The sequence below is a fragment of the Lissotriton vulgaris genome, chromosome 6 (assembly GCF_964263255.1).
Source record: "Lissotriton vulgaris chromosome 6, aLisVul1.2, whole genome shotgun sequence".
NCBI classification, from domain to species: domain Eukaryota; kingdom Metazoa; phylum Chordata; class Amphibia; order Caudata; family Salamandridae; genus Lissotriton; species Lissotriton vulgaris.
The window spans coordinates 1,422,396,264-1,422,411,746 of record NC_141694.1 but is presented as its reverse complement, the minus strand read 5'-3'; the positions used below and the strand labels follow the sequence as shown (position 1 = coordinate 1,422,411,746).

The window sequence follows — 15,483 nt, the reverse complement described above, 5'->3', positions numbered from 1 at the left end:
CTAATTTGGCCTCTTCCATTGAGAGCTTGCACAGTCCCTTGCTCATTCTCACACACTGGAGTACAGGGCTACCAAAGATTGTTAGCTGGCTCATCATGTGCCACTGAATCTGATCAGCATCAAGGGTCAGATTTCTGGTGTACTTGCAAACAGTGCGGAAAGGCATAGCATTCTTGTCACCGTCCAGTTTAGAATGTCATATCCAATATTCATGTTCCCAAATTCATCACAGTAGATGGTGCTGTTTCTCATGGTGAAGGTTATGGTCTTTAATTCTTTCAGCAGTCGCCAAGCAAATGGGTAGGGGTCGAGCTGGCACTGGGTACTGTTGCAGAAGAGCATCTTGTACAGAGCATGCGCCATGCTATACACATCAGTGTAGATGCCGTACATCAATCTCTGTGTCATTGTGTCATGGATCCTCGAGGCGTTGGCAGGTGTGAGATTACTGCAATCCATGCATGATTTCTGGAATGCTTACAGCGATTAGTGTCTGCCTCTGCACCATCATTGCAAGTGCTTGCAGAGTGGTCTGTGGAGGGATGCTTCGCTTGTACAGCCAGGAGTCCAAGGACGTTCCTCATGTAGTCCTCCAGTCCTGCTATTGGTTGAATCTTGACTGCTAAGCCAATGATGTTGCCAATATTTTATATACCCGGCATATGGTGAATTGTGCTGGAGAGTGACCAGCCGCTGCTGGCGACCCAAACTATTTTCAGTTTAGCCATCAGAGCCATGGCCAAGAGGGCTTGACCTGATCTTCAGATAAAAAGAAGACAACCACGCTGACATTAGCAACCTGGATCTTTCCAATTATCTTCTGAGATTTGTTAACAGAGTCTGCAGAAACATCACTGGGGAGGTAATCTTCATATGCAATGCAGATTCCAATCTCATTGGCTTAGAGGGAGAAATGGTAGAGTCCATCTTCACCATATTAATTGCTGCTTCCCAAGACTGCGATCCAGTCCCACCCCAGTCTTTTGAAGAGCCACATCATCCCCCGGGCCTGGACCACATGACTCGGCATCGTCCTTTGAAATGATGTGAAGACCTTGTTGTCACTTAGCATTTCGCAAGGACCAGCAAAGCTTATCTTTGTACTTGAACACTGAGGAGCCTGAAGGCCTGCTCCATCTTCTGCAATGACTTCTCCTGTAGCACCAGAACTGCTGGAGACTCACGAGACTTCCTTCTAGTCCCAGGTGTGCCCTCCACAAGCTTCTGATCCTCGTGTCAAGCCGATGCTATTCACAGTCCTCGAGAAAGGCAAGGCACAGCCATCTCTATCCTTTGCTAGCTGCAGAGGGAAGGCTGGTCATGGCAAAAATTCAAGAGACCCTGTCCGGGTTACCAACACTTCCCTGAGAGTTTCTGTGGACTGGCAGCACCCTTTGGGGTTTTCTTCTCCAGAGGATTTGCTTGTCGGCCAATATGCTTGCGAATATGCTGCACTTCTGCTTCAAAGGCTTGGCAACGCTTCTTATGTGGGGCCTGTAACTGGAATTGCTGGTGCTCCCTGGCTGTGCCCAGCTCCTTCAAGCTTGGCATCCTCGGAAGAGCTTCCTTCAGCTGGTGGAGCTCATTCAGCTGCTCCTGTGCACCAAGCAGCTGAGAGCGGACCTCTTCATGTGCCTTGTGAAGAATTTTACTTTCTTCCCTTAGTTTCGATATTGTATCCTGAAGCTTCAGCGCGTGGTTCTCTTTCTCCAGCTGTGCATATTTTATGTTGTGGCCCTCCGATGCTCGACGGTTTTCCAGCTTTAGAGAGTTATGCTGCACCTAAAATTCCTGGAGCTGCTTCTTCACTCCTTCATGCAAGTTCTTCAGGATCTTGTGCTGAGAGTTGAGGACGCCATAGCGGTCCATGGCGTCTTGCTTCTCTTTACTCAGGGCTTCTTGAGCTTCTAATTTATATACTACAAAATCTTCCTTGGTCTTCTTCTGCTCCCCACGCTCCTTCTGGAAGGACTGCTCCAGTCTGGACCAGTACTCATGTACCACTTGCAGCTGGGAAGAGAGCGTCTCCTGCTGCTGCTTGAACTTGAGGGACAGGTTCTCGGAGCTGTGTAGTTTCTCCTGTAAGTGCTGGTTCCAGTAGAACACGGACCTCAGGCACATCAAGGCCAGTGAGCAGAGGCATGTCTGCAGAATCCCCTTCTGCCTGCGCCATCCACAGGCCCCGGGTCCCATAGCCTGAGAGCTTGGTTCCTAGCTTGGTTCCTAGTCAGCGTGGGCTGGGCCCTTGGACTCCCCTTATCATCTTGACTTTAATGTCCAATTAACAGTCTCAAGAGCCATACGCGGGCCGTGAATTCACAGTGCCACATGGTTACCTCAAAGCGATTTGCATCCCATACGAGTATCAGCCCTGGATGTCTAAGTTTGCCTGCACCCTGAGCAGTACATTTTTGTCATCTAGTGTGTACATCACTGCACCTGCTGTGAGCCAATGTATGACCTTGTTCTGTATTCTGTCCGTCAAGTGTTCCTTTTGCGTGAGTCTTTCCTGGGCACGCCTGGCCGTTCGGAATTCCTTCTGCTGTGCCTCTGATGGATGCTCCTTGAACAAGGCAGAAATGGATGCATGTTATCAAAGACTTCCAGGCGAATAGTTCTGCAGGATGCACGTGGCCTTCGAAGTAAAGCTCATCACTTTTTCCGTGGAAGTTGGCCTGTTTTTCACAACACTGCACTCTGTGCGTCCGTAGGGACCAGAGTTCCGTGGGACAATCGCCGGTTTTAAACCCATTGTGCAGCCAAATGCTCTCACCATATCTGACAACAGAACACCTCCTGGTACCAGAAACATACACATCATGCGGTCCCGAGCCAGGTGGAATCCAAACAAATAGGAATGAACAAAGTTTTAGGGCTTTCATTCAGGTACACACAATGTAAATCGCTCTCTATGTGCGTAGGTGTTCATGCGTCTTCCCTCTTGCTGTGATTCAAAATGCCTGAAAACGTCAGGACATGGGATTCAATTTAAATTCACACCTGTAGACCGCTGAAAGGCGAGTGTTTGATGGCAAAATTTGTGTCACAGAACGAAGGCTCCTTGGTCCACGCAGGAGATCTGTTGCCTTTAGTTTTGACATAACATTATATTTAAACAATGTCAACATAAGCAAATTATTTAAATGTGGAAACAGATGGGGGGCGTGGCTACGTGGCCGTTAACAATAACCGCAGATTGAACAAGCTCTCCTCAACCCGCGGCTAAAGATTGAGCTGCAGCCTGCAGACCCAGATAAACCTCCCCAGTGGTGACCGGCGGAGTAACTGATGACCCCGTAGCAGGCTCCGGTGCGGCAAATAAAGACTTTAAATCCCGCTGCATAGCGGTTTTGCGGATCGGCGGCCAAGACGCCCGGACGGCGCAACATTGCGGGTCAGGAGCACTGATCGGCTCCGCTTGGCCTCCGAGGATCTCCCCCCCTCCCATCAGGTGACAAATTGTTAGGGGCTTGTGGCGCGGACAGATGGGGCAGCGAGGGGCCACCTTAAATCACTGTCGCGGCGGCGGCAGCACTGTGAGCCCCGGGGCAGAGCGAAAAATTTAGCTCTCAGCTTTGCGGCCTACCGGCGGCTGGCCTGGGGACGAGAAACAGCGGCTGGGCTGACGGAGGAGAGGGGCAAGGCAAATCAGACTACAGGACATTGCTGGCACTGCCCACAATACAGACCCACCACCGTTTGGGGCTTCGAGAAGCCATTCAAATTGTTCCCCTTTCCATGGTCCTGTCTGCATCGCAGGAATCTGTTACAGTGGCAGAGGAGATATCGGGACATGCTGTGGACAGGCTATAAAACACCATGCTGCCTCCCCCCCCCCTAAGTCTGGCTTGTGGGACTGCCCCGGTGGGGGCTCACTCGGCTGGGGTGACTGGACACTGCTCATTTGACCTCGCTGGCCGGTTTGGCGGAGCTACCAGCCGCGTCAAGGCTCCACAGGGCTCGGGGGCTGGAGGCAGGACCCTTGATACATTGCGGGACACACAGGACGTGCCCCTAGGTCTTTGGCCCTGGTGATAAGTGCTGTAGCGTTAACTCCGGTGAAATTTCAGCGGCGGGCCTTCGGCCTTGGGGGTGAGGATGGCGACGGGGGGCAGAAACTCCAAGAACACCGCCGAGGCGAAATTATCCAAATATGCGTGGAAGCAGGGAGAAGAAAAAACCGACTCGCTGAAAGCAGATAAGAATTGCGTGAAAGGGTCACCCCCCCAGCCTAAGGAACGCACGCTTCATGATGTCCTGGCGGCCATAGGAGAGATGCGTACGTCTATGGACTCGGTAACAACGGAAGTTTCCCTGCTATGCGCCGATTTTAAACAGACAAATGAAAAGGTGAGAGAACTTAAGGTGGGGACAGCGGCTCTTCAGGAAGACACTTTTAAGCTCCAGCGCCAAATGTCCGAAATGGAAAAAAAACAGGCAAGTATAGCACAACAGCTGGATGAGTACGAAGGGAGGGCCCGTCGCAACAACATAAGAATCCTTGGGGTCCCGGAAAAAACAGAGGGGCAAGCGGCGGACCTCTAAGTAGAGGAATTGATCACGAGTCACCTGAAATCAAAGGCACTGTCTGCCTTCTTCTCCATAGAATGAGCCCACAGGGTGCCGGGCGGGAGGCCTAAAGTCGGACACCCCCCCAGACCAATTATAGCCAGAGTCTTCAATTTTCGGGACCGGGATAACATTCTACAGACTGCCAGGGCGAGCCCCCCATTGAAGATCGACAATTATGCAGTTTTCTTCTTTCCGGACTTCACGGCCCGAGTCCAGGCGCAACAGCGCAGCTTTCAGGCGGTGAAACAGGAACTGCGCGGCAGAGACATTAAATATGCAATGCTTTTTCCAGCAAAACTGAGAGTCGAACGGGACGGCAAATCGTGGTTCTTTGATTCCCCTGAGGCGACCTGGGACTGGCTGGAGGGTTGGACTCAGGTCAGCAACAAGACTAGACGGCGCAATGGCGCACCGGAAAGAGGGACCGGAGATGAGTCGGCGCCCACAATGATGGGGGCTGACCCAGGGACGAGTGGACTGTCCGAACAGGAGTGAGAAACACTAAAGGCCTGCAAACAGACTGCTCCTGATGAACAATTGTAAGTATCAGGGGGGAGGGCTGATGGCACGGGAGCAAATGGGTGAAGGTACTTAAATTTGAGGTTTCCAGGTATGTAATGTGGTTAATTGCAGTTGCTTAGACATGTTATGGTGCTTTTCTTTAAGTAATCAAGCTTGATTGCAGGCTGTATTGTATTGTTAACTTGATGATTGGCCGCAAGGGGGGGGGGGACGACTCATCCCCACGCAGTTTACTATGGGTGGGGAATGCACAGGCACTCTGCCGGGTTGGGGGGTGGGCAGTTCAAAGTCCACAGGCAGGGGAGCAGGGAGGGGGGTGGAAGGGGGTGTGAGGGCTGTTTCCGGGGCGGGGAGGGAAAGTGGTATTGGTGATGATGTTTATCGTACATGTATACATCCTCAGATTGCAATGATTGGGAAGGGGAAGGGACGGTTGTCCTTTGTTTTGTGTTTTGGTTATGGGCTCAACCTCAGGGATACAGGTGAATACGTGGTGGATGCAATAATAAGTTTGGAAAAATGGTTTGACGGTGATGGCGCAAGAGGTCTTAGATGAGGTAATGCCGTGTGATACCGTGTGATACTGTCCCGGTCCAGGCCCCGGTGTCCCCCCTGACCCTGATTTCTTGGAATGTTTGTGGTTTGGGAGACAAAATAAAGAGGGGGTTAGTATTACAATATGTGCGTAGGACAGCCCCGACACTGGTGTTGCTTCAAGAAACCCATCTGATGGGCTCGACATGTAAGGCTCTGGATCGATGGGGTTACACAATGGTGGCGCACTCTGAATTTTCCTCTGGCTCTAGGGGAGTGGGTATTCTGCTGAGTAAGCGATTCCCCATGATAGTGCAACAGGTGTGGAAGGATGCACTGGGACGCTTTGCAGCCATCTCCTGCTTATGGGAGGGTAAGAGATTCAACGTGGTGTCAGTGTACGTTCCACCTGCCCTACACTTGGTCCCTCTCCCCGCTCTCAGTGCATTTCTACTGACGCTACCAGAGGGTGAACTCACATTGGGCGGAGATTTCAATGCGGTTCTGGATGAGGGTCTTGACCGCCACCCTAGCAGGTTGACGGGGACACGTAAGGCGAGGTTGGCAGGCTATGTTGAGGCTTTGGGTCTTATGGACGGATGGAGGTTCAAACACACCTGGGAGCGGGGCTACACCTTTTATTCTGGGGTACACAATAATCTATCACGTATTGACCATTTTTCATTACTGCAGACACTTTGCCCCACATATTAGATGTAGAAATAGGCCCTAGGGGCATCTCAGATCACTCCCCAATTACTATGGTACACTCCTCCCATGTACAGGCTCAGAGACGAATCTTCCCAATTCCAACCCATTACTTACAAGTACCTAAAGTCAGAAAGGATCTAGTCACAGCTACAAAGTGTTATTTCCAGGAAATTACTGCCTCAGTGGACTCACCCGGGGTCCTATGGGAAGCGTTCAAGACGGTGCTGAGGAGCCAAGCGATAGCTTCCATAACGGGCCATAGGCGGACCATGCAGGACAAACTAGCAACGCTGGAGCTTGACTTGGAAGCTTTACAGACTGAGCATGATCGCGATCCTACTGAAGAGCTTAAGCATCGATTACGTCTTGAACAGGCGGAATTGGCTGAGTATCAGAAGGTGCAGGTCAGACAACGACTTTTGTGCACTCAACATATCATATATGAGGTTGGGGACAAGGCAGGAAGGCTTTTGGCGTGGCTAGATAAGAAGGACAGGGCCCGAAAGACGATAGCTCAACTTCGTTCCACAGAAGGCGTGATGTACACTTATCCTGCAGATATTGTTGACACTTTGGCCAATCACTTTGAGGCAGTTTATACTTCCTCATCGGGTATGTCCTCTGAAGAGGCACAAACCTATATTAAAGATATCCGAATGCCCTCCGTCGCGGATACAGATGCTGAACTTCTAGAGTCAGACTACACCACGGATGAGGTCGTGGCTGCTATCCACTCCTTGCAGTCGGGCAAGGCTGTGGGGCCTAATGGGATTCCCATAGAATTCTACAAGAGCGTCTCAGACCAAGTGGCCCGCATCTATTGCGAGTGTTTGAAGACAGCTTGGCCAAGGGGGCATTGCCTAGAGATCAACGCACAGCTACGATCATAGCTATACCGAAACCTGGTAAACCCCCGGACGAATGTACATCATATCGTCCCATCTCACTGCTGAATGCGGAGGCAAAAATACTGGCCAAAATGATTGCCATGCGCCTAACCCCACACCTGGAGACCGTGGTGCATCCGGACCAATCCGGATTTATGCCCAATAGGAGCACTGCGCTGAACTTAAGAAGAGTCCACGAGGTGATGTCGCAGATATCAGTCTTGTCCGAACCGGCTGTGATTTTGTCCCTGGATGCGAGAATGGCCTTTGATATGGTCGAGTGGCCATATTTGTTTGCGGTGCTACGACATCCAGGCTTTGGCCCAAAGTTTTGTGCTTGGGTCAAACTCCTCTATACAAATCCGCTAGCACATGTAGTGGCCAATGGCCATATTTCCAGGGATTTCGAGTTAAGCCGCGGCATGCGTCAGGGGTGCCCCCTGTCGCCTCACCTTTTCGCGCTGGTTTTAGAACCATTGGCGGCGTGGATACGGTGGGACCCCATGATAAGGGGCCTCAACTGGACCGAATCATGGGAGGACCGCATATCGCTATACGCCGACGACATTCTCTTCTAGTTGACCCTCCCCAGGCGTTCTCTCATGGTTCTCCTTGACATCTGTACAATTTTTGGGCGGGCCTTAGGCTACACCATCAATTGGTCCAAGTCGGTGCTGTTTGGCCTCAAGGGCCCCCCGCCGACCCTCTCGAACGACTGCCCTCTGACGATCACTGACGGACCCTTTAAATATTTGAGGGTATGGGTGACACCGAATTGGGAAAGTTTCTATACACGTAACTTACAGCCGCCACTTGAACGGTTTCGCACAAATGTGAGGCATTGGCATACCCTGCCGTTGACTTTGTTGGGCAAGGCTGCATTATTTAAAATGATGACATTACCGCGACTGCTCTACATCCTGGAAAACACTCCATTTCTCATCCCTAACAGGTATTTCCAGTCCATAAATGCACTAGTCTCCGGCTTGTTATGAGGAGTTAAACCTGCACGCATTTCCCAACAAAAATTGGTGCGAGGGTGGTTTGACGGGGGAATTGCACTCCCGGATGTCCAGTTGTATTATTGGGCATCACAACCGAAGATTATTAATCACTGGCTTCACGCTCCGCAGACGGAGCCCGCGTTTAAGGCAGATAGATATGACCTAGGGACTGGGGGAGTGATGGTGGCGCTGTATGATCCTCGGGTGTGGCGGCCCTGTTGGGCCCCCGGCCCACATGGTGAAGCTCTGGCACATGGCGTCGGCTCGTCTCAAATGTCAAAATACGATCAAGCAGATGACGCCAATTTGGGTATCGCGCCGCCTCAGCTGTCTCTGTAATAGTAAGGGATTTGAGGCCTGGGACCAGATTGGTATCTCAATGATTGGAGACCTTTATGAACAGGGTAAAATCCTCACTTTTGCCCAATTAGCGGCCCAAATTAATCTGGCAGAAACAGAACGTTTCCGCTATTTGCAAATCAGTCATGCTCTAAGGTCAGTGTTGCCAACTGAAGGAAAACTAACAGAGTCCACTCCTTTAGAGGATAGACTGCTTGCGGAGCATATGCTTAACAAGGCGACCTCACTGGTTTACCGTAAGATGGTCAAGAACATGCCTGACCCCATGGACAAACTAAAGACAACCTGGACTGGGGAATTAGGCGACTTTGACGAAACGGACTGGCAGACAGCGCTCTCATCACCCCGGGAGGTCGCTATATCATCAAGACTCAGACTGATACAATTAAAAGTCCTGCACCGAGTTTATTACACAAGGGTCACATTACATAAAATAGGAAGAGCCACACACCAGTATTGTTTGAGAGGCTGGGGGGAGGTAGGGACGTTCTCCCACACTATTTGGGAATGCCCATTCATTACTGAATACTGGTCCAAGGTTATGCGAACTATATCGCAAGTGGTTGGAGATTTCCTGCTCCCAGAGCCACGTCGGTGTCTACTGAACGTTTGGGAGCCTACTGATTTAAATATTTCGATGCAGGACTGGGCAATGCTGGGTATGGTGTATGCTAAGCGGAATGTGGCCAAGGCCTGGGGATCCCCCGTGTCACCGGCGCTCAGGGATTGGAGTGCGGATATGGACTCAGTGATGGTTGCTGAAAGGACAGTATATTTAAATCGGAATGTGCCACGGAAATGGGGAAACTCTGGGAAGCGAGAAATGAATACAGAGGGTATATTTGTGACCCACCCCAGATGGACAGTGATAGCTATTCAGAATAAGGGGGAGGGGGGAGGGACACCTGGGGGGAATGGGAAGATGATGTACAGATACCTTGAATGTGAACAAGATGCATCCTAAAGTTTGAATGCAATGTCCACTATGTATAGTCGTACTAACTATGCGCGATTAATATGTACAATGCATACCCTGAAAATGCCCAATGTTTGTTTTTATATATAATAAAAATTGTTTACAAAAAATAAAAAATGTGGAAACAGATGATCACAGAAAGAGATTGCGCCTCTTGTACTTTTTTCTACTCCCAAGTCTTTCACACTCTTTCTGTGCAACTTTGCAACTTATGTTCAAGTGCCTCCCCATGTGATCTCATGACTCGAGTGGCGGCATGGATAATGTGCATCAAATAGTGCTTAGTTTGTAAAATAAGTGCTAGGCCAAACGATTGATTAGATGTCACCGGTGCCGAATCCCAAGGATTCATAATCATAGGCCCACATGCATCATCCCGGGATTTTGCGAGTTCTAAAGTGCGAAAAATAGCGATTTGCATTTTAGAATTCGCAAAACGGGATGCATGAATATTTTCGCAAATTATTTGCGATTCGGTAGAAAATATTATGCGATTTTCAAAGTGCGAATTCGCAATTCACATTGATCCTATGGGCCAAAAGGCCCATAGGGATCAATGGGAATTGCGAATTCGCACTTTGAAAATCGCAAATCCTGATTGCATTTCAAGGGTGGTGAGGGGGGTTCAAATGAACCCCCCCTGCACCCATGAAATGTTGTTTTCGCATCATGTTGCACACACACATGTCCTAAGGACATGTGTGTCCGTAACATGAATGTTTAAAAAATGCATTTGCTGCGTTTTTAACACTTTTTGCAAATTTACCGAGTGGTTCAACCACTCAGTAAATTTGACACCCTAATTGCGAATTCGCAATTTTAAAACTAATCATGCATTGCTTTTAAGAAATCGCAAATTTGCGATTTCTTGAAAACAATCGCATTTTTAGAAATCGCAAAAATGTTGCGATTTCTGAAAATGTATGATGCATTCCAAAAATGGATTTTGGAATCGCAAACGGCCGATTTTAAGGAATCGCACCGTTTGCCACTCCAAAAACCCTTGATGCATGTGGGCCTTAATTCCCAATCAGGCATCTTTAATCCCTCACCATGCACTACCTGTCTCTCAAACTCATCCCTGCACATCATTTTACGCCCTGGCTTTCTTCTTTTGTCATTTGTTTCAGTCTTTCATTTCCTCCCTCCTTGCCGCTTTTGTGTTTCTCTCCCTCTTGTTCTGGATCCATGCCTGAGAAGGAAAAGTAAGTACCGCTCCCCTGTGAGCCCTACCCTGCCTCAACACGGGATCAAATTAAGCACTGCATCAGTAACAGCCATACCATTCCAAGCAAAATGTAACATAAAACGTATGAAATGTGTATTCCAATAAGTTTCATGTGTGTAATATGGCTGAGATACCCCCCACCCCCTCTCAACACAATCCCCAAGAATGGGAATACGGAAACAGTTCTGAACTTTTGGAAGGCGGGAGGGAGTTACCCTCCCGGCCGTATTTATTAAAATATGAAACAAAATTAAAACATTAAAATAACAGTTTCATATCATGTACAATTTCATTTCCACATTACGATGTTTTGGCTGACCTTAACACATTTCTAATACAAAGGTTCTCCTAGCCGATACTAACATCCTACAAATGCATTTTCAAATTGAAATTGTACATCCTAACGTTAAGGGCCAACGGCAAGGTCGTAACCGGTGTCAGATCCCTAAACCAGAACTCCCCCCTCACTTGTGAGGGGCGGCCGCACAGAGGACTGCACCTCATGTGCACATACCAATTTCCCTTGTCTTGACGGGGGCCCCTGTTAACTCGATGCCATCTTAATGGTCGTCCGAGGACTCGTGTGAGGTGTCTAGAAGGTAGCGTAGACCCCCCTCCCCACCCCACACAACTTACCACATCTGCCGTCGCAGATGTCCTGGCCCCGGGAAATTCCCAGGAGGGGCCCGTAGCCCCTCCTATCCAGGGAGGGGCCTTGACCGCCTTCCCTTTCCTTTCGGCGTCCCATCCTTAGAAGGGACCGCCTCCCCGTTGAGGGGCCAATGGCCACCTCCCCCCGGGCGCTCCCATCCGTAATGGGTGACGCCCCCCCTAGGGATCTTCCAATTACTGCTCACCGATCATGTCAAGTCAAGTCATATAATTTGTATAGCGCACTACATACCCAGAGGGTTTCAAGGCGCTTAGGAAGGGGAGGAGGATTATTTGTCAAATATCCACGTTTTAAGCTGCTTTCTGAACGCTAGGTGGTTCTGTGTGAGGCGAAGGTAAGCGGGGAGTGAGTTCCATGTTTTAGCAGCCAGGTATGAAAAGGATCTGCCTCCAATGGTGGTCTTGTTGATGCGAGGTACAGTGGCGAGGGCTTGGCTGGAAGAACGTAGTTGGCGGGAGGGGGTGTAGAAGGACAGTCGAGAGTTGAGGCAGTCTGGTCCGATGTCGTAGAGTGATTTGTGTGCGTGGGTAAGCAGTCGGAAAGTGATCCTCTTATTGACGGGAAGCCAGTGGAGGTCTTTAAGGTGACCAGAGATGTGTTCGTTGCGTGGGATGTCTAATATGATCCTGGCTGAGGCGTTTTGGATTCGTTGGAGTTTCTTCTGGAGTTTAGCGGTGGTACCTGCGTAGAGGGTGTTTCCGTAGTCCAGTCGGCTTGTGACCAGAGCGTGGGTGACTGTTTTCCTTGTTTCGGAGGGGATCCAGCGGAATGTTTTTCTGAGCATGCGAAGAATGTTGAAGCAGGAAGAGGATACGGCGCTGACTTGTCTGTTCATTGAGAGTGAAGAGTCCAGGATGACGCCAAGGTTCCGTGCGTGGTCTGTCGGGATGGGTGCTTTTCCAAGGGCTTCCGGCCACCAGGAGTCGTCCCAAGCAGAGGGGGATGTACCTAAGATGAGGACTTCAGTTTTGTCTGAGTTCAGTTTCAGACGGCTTTGTTTCATCCATTCGGCGACTTTTTTCATTCCTTCGTGTAGGTTAGTTTTGGCGGTGCCGGGGTCATTGGTGAGAGAAAGGATCAGTTGAGTGTCATCCGCGTAAGAGATGATGTTGAGGTTGTGTTGGCGGGCGATGGCCGCGAGGGGGCTCATGTATACGTTGAAGAGGGTGGGACTGAGTGAGGATCCTTGAGGTACGCCGCAGATGACTTCAGAGGCCTCGGACTTGAATGGAGGAAGGCGGACTCTCTGGGTTCTTCCGGTGAGGAACGAGGTGATCCATTCGAGTGCTTTTCCTTGGATTCCGATGTTATTGAGGCGTTGTAGAAGGGTGCTGTGGCAGACTGTGTCGAATGCTGCAGAGAGGTCGAGGAGGATGAGGGCGACTGTGTCTCCATTGTCCAGTAGAGTTCGAATGTCGTCTGTTGCTGCGATGAGGGCGGTCTCAGTGCTGTGTTTGGCTCGGAAGCCAGATTGTGAGGGGTCGAGGGATTTGTTGGCTTCGAGGAAGGCTGCGAGCTGGTTGTTGACGGCTTTCTCGATGACTTTGGCCGTGAATGGAAGAAGCGAGATGGGGCGGTAAGTTTTGAGTTCGGTGGGGTCCGCTGTTGGTTTTTTCAGAAGGGCGGTGAGTTCAGCGTGTTTCCAGTCTTCTGGGAAGGTAGCGGAGTTGAAGGAGCAGTTGATGACGTCTCGGAGGTGAGGTGCTATGACGGAGTCTGCTTTGTTGAAGATGTGGTGAGGGCATGGGTCTGTGGGGGATCCAGAGTGGATGGAATTCATCAGGCGGATGGTGTCCTCAGTGGAGATTGGGTTCCAGGCGTCGAGGGTGTTTACGGGGGGAAGATGGTCAGCAGATGGTAGGGTGGGTTGGTTTCCGGGTTGGTTGTCAAAGCTGTTGTGGATGTCTGCAATCTTGTTGTGGAAAAAAGAGGCTAGGGAGTCGCAGAGGGTTTGAGAGGGGGTGATGTCGTTGGAGTTGGCCGAGGGGTTGGAAAATTCCTTGACGATGTTGAAAAGTTCCTTGCTGTTGTGGGCGTTGTTGTCAAGTCGATCCTTGAATGCTGTTTTCTTGGCTTTTCGGATCAGTTGGTGGTGAGTGCGGGTGGCGCTTTTGAAGGCGTCCTTGGTGCTGGTGGTTGGGTCTTTTTTCCAGGCTTTTTCAAGGGAGCGGCAGAGTTTCTTGGATTTCTTAAGATCATCGTTGAACCATGAGGCCTTCTTGCTGCCAGGTTTGCTTTGACGTTTTTTCAGTGGTGCTAAGGTGTCGGCGGTGTTGGATAACCATAGGGTGAGGTTGGCGGCGCCTTCGTTGGCGTTAGAGGAGAGGGCTGGGGAGTTTCGAAGGAGCGATGCGGAGATTTGGTCCGTGGTGATTTTGTTCCAGTTTCTTTGCAGGGTAGGTTGGGAGTGGTTGATGGGTTTCGGCTTGTTGTAGGTGAAGTGGACGCAGCTGTGGTCAGTCCAGAGGAGATCCGTAGTGTGGCTGAAGGAGACATGATTGCTGGAAGTGAAGATGGGGTCGAGTGTGTGACCTGCGATGTGGGTGGGGGAAGTGACTAGTTGTTGAAGTCCGAGGTTGGCGAGGTTGTCCACGAGGGTGGCGGTGTTGTGGTCGTTTATCTTTTCAAGGTGAAAGTTGAGGTCTCCCAGAAGAATATAGTCTTTGGAGGGGAGCGCGTGTGGAGAGATGAAGTCCGTGATGTCTTCACTGAATTTTGCGCGGGGTCCTGGTGGTCTGTAGAGGAGAGTGCCTCTGAGTGTGGTTTTGGGGTCGATGTGGATCTGGAAGTGAAGGTGTTCGGAGTTGGCGAGGTTGGTGTCAGAGCTGGTTGAGATGCGGATTGATTTCTTATGGACGATAGCGATTCCTCCTCCTGTGTGGCTGGTACGGTCTTTGCGAGTGATCTTATAGTCTTCAGGGATGGCAATGGTGATGTCGGGAGCGGAGGAAGCATTCATCCATGTTTCCGTAAGGAAGGCGACGTCTGGAGAGAAGGTGTCTAGTAGGTTCCATAGGTCAATGGCGTGCCTGTGCACCGATCGGGTGTTGAGAAGGATGCATTGTAGGTGGTTGGGGTCGGGAATCTGTGGTGTAGTCGTGGCGGAGATGTTGTCGGTGCCGCTGAATTTGCAGGAGTAGCAGGAGAAAGGTCCATGGGTGTGTCCAGGGGCGGCTTGGACGCAGTTGGGGGCGCGACCGGGGTTAAGGGCTAGGAGGGTGGCGGCATCGTAGGTAATGCGGGAGGGCTGGGCGGCGCGAGGGGCAGGGAGTCTGGCGCTGGGCGCGGTCCAGGCGCGGACGGGCGTAGACGGGCTTACCTTTGGCGCACCTTCGGCGAGGCCGTAGCGCGTGGACGCTGCGCGTGGAGGCATTGGCCATAAATGGATGGTGGAGGGGGCGGAGCGTGGGAGGGTCAGCAGCTGGGAGGCGGTAGCGGGGAGGAGGGGCGGGCCAGGAAACTGCAACCAGCAAAATGGAGGGTGATAGTGAAAGTGAGGCAGGGGCAGCAAATGGACCAGCAGGTCGGATAACAAACACAGCGTCAGCAAAGTACAGAGCTAATTAAAATTGGGCGTGTAAGCACACAGGCACAGCGCTAAATAAAATCGGGCGTGAAACATCACTGATCAACTCTGGTGCAACTACTTTTATTTAATAAAACATACCGTAAAGAATTATCCACTTTATTGCATACCGAATCACATTGCATACCGAATCACAACTTTATTCAGAACAACCTGTAAGAAAAACAATTACCACGTCAAATGACTTTATTTCAAAAACAACTTGCTGTCCTCAGGGGCTGGTGGGTGGGTCAAAATTGGCTCTTCGTTCCGTCTCGAGCTCACGTGCAGCGGGGAGGTGCAGCTTCAGAGCACAGGAACAAGAGGATGCTTCCTTGGCTTGTCGCTCCTTTTATCCTTCTTCGGGCGGGCGTAAAACCCGCCTCCACCCGCCTCCGGGGGCGTGGCTGGCGGCTTTAGTGTCTAGGACAACCCACTCTTGGGCGGGAAA

At 50.7% G+C, this 15,483-nt stretch overlaps 1 pseudogene; it reads right to left on the bottom strand.

Annotated features, from left to right (window-relative positions):
- Positions 1 to 1,092: 1,092 nt before the first annotated feature.
- Positions 1,093 to 2,193, bottom strand: LOC147708951 (Golgi integral membrane protein 4-like; annotated as a pseudogene).
- Positions 2,194 to 15,483: the final 13,290 nt, after the last annotated feature.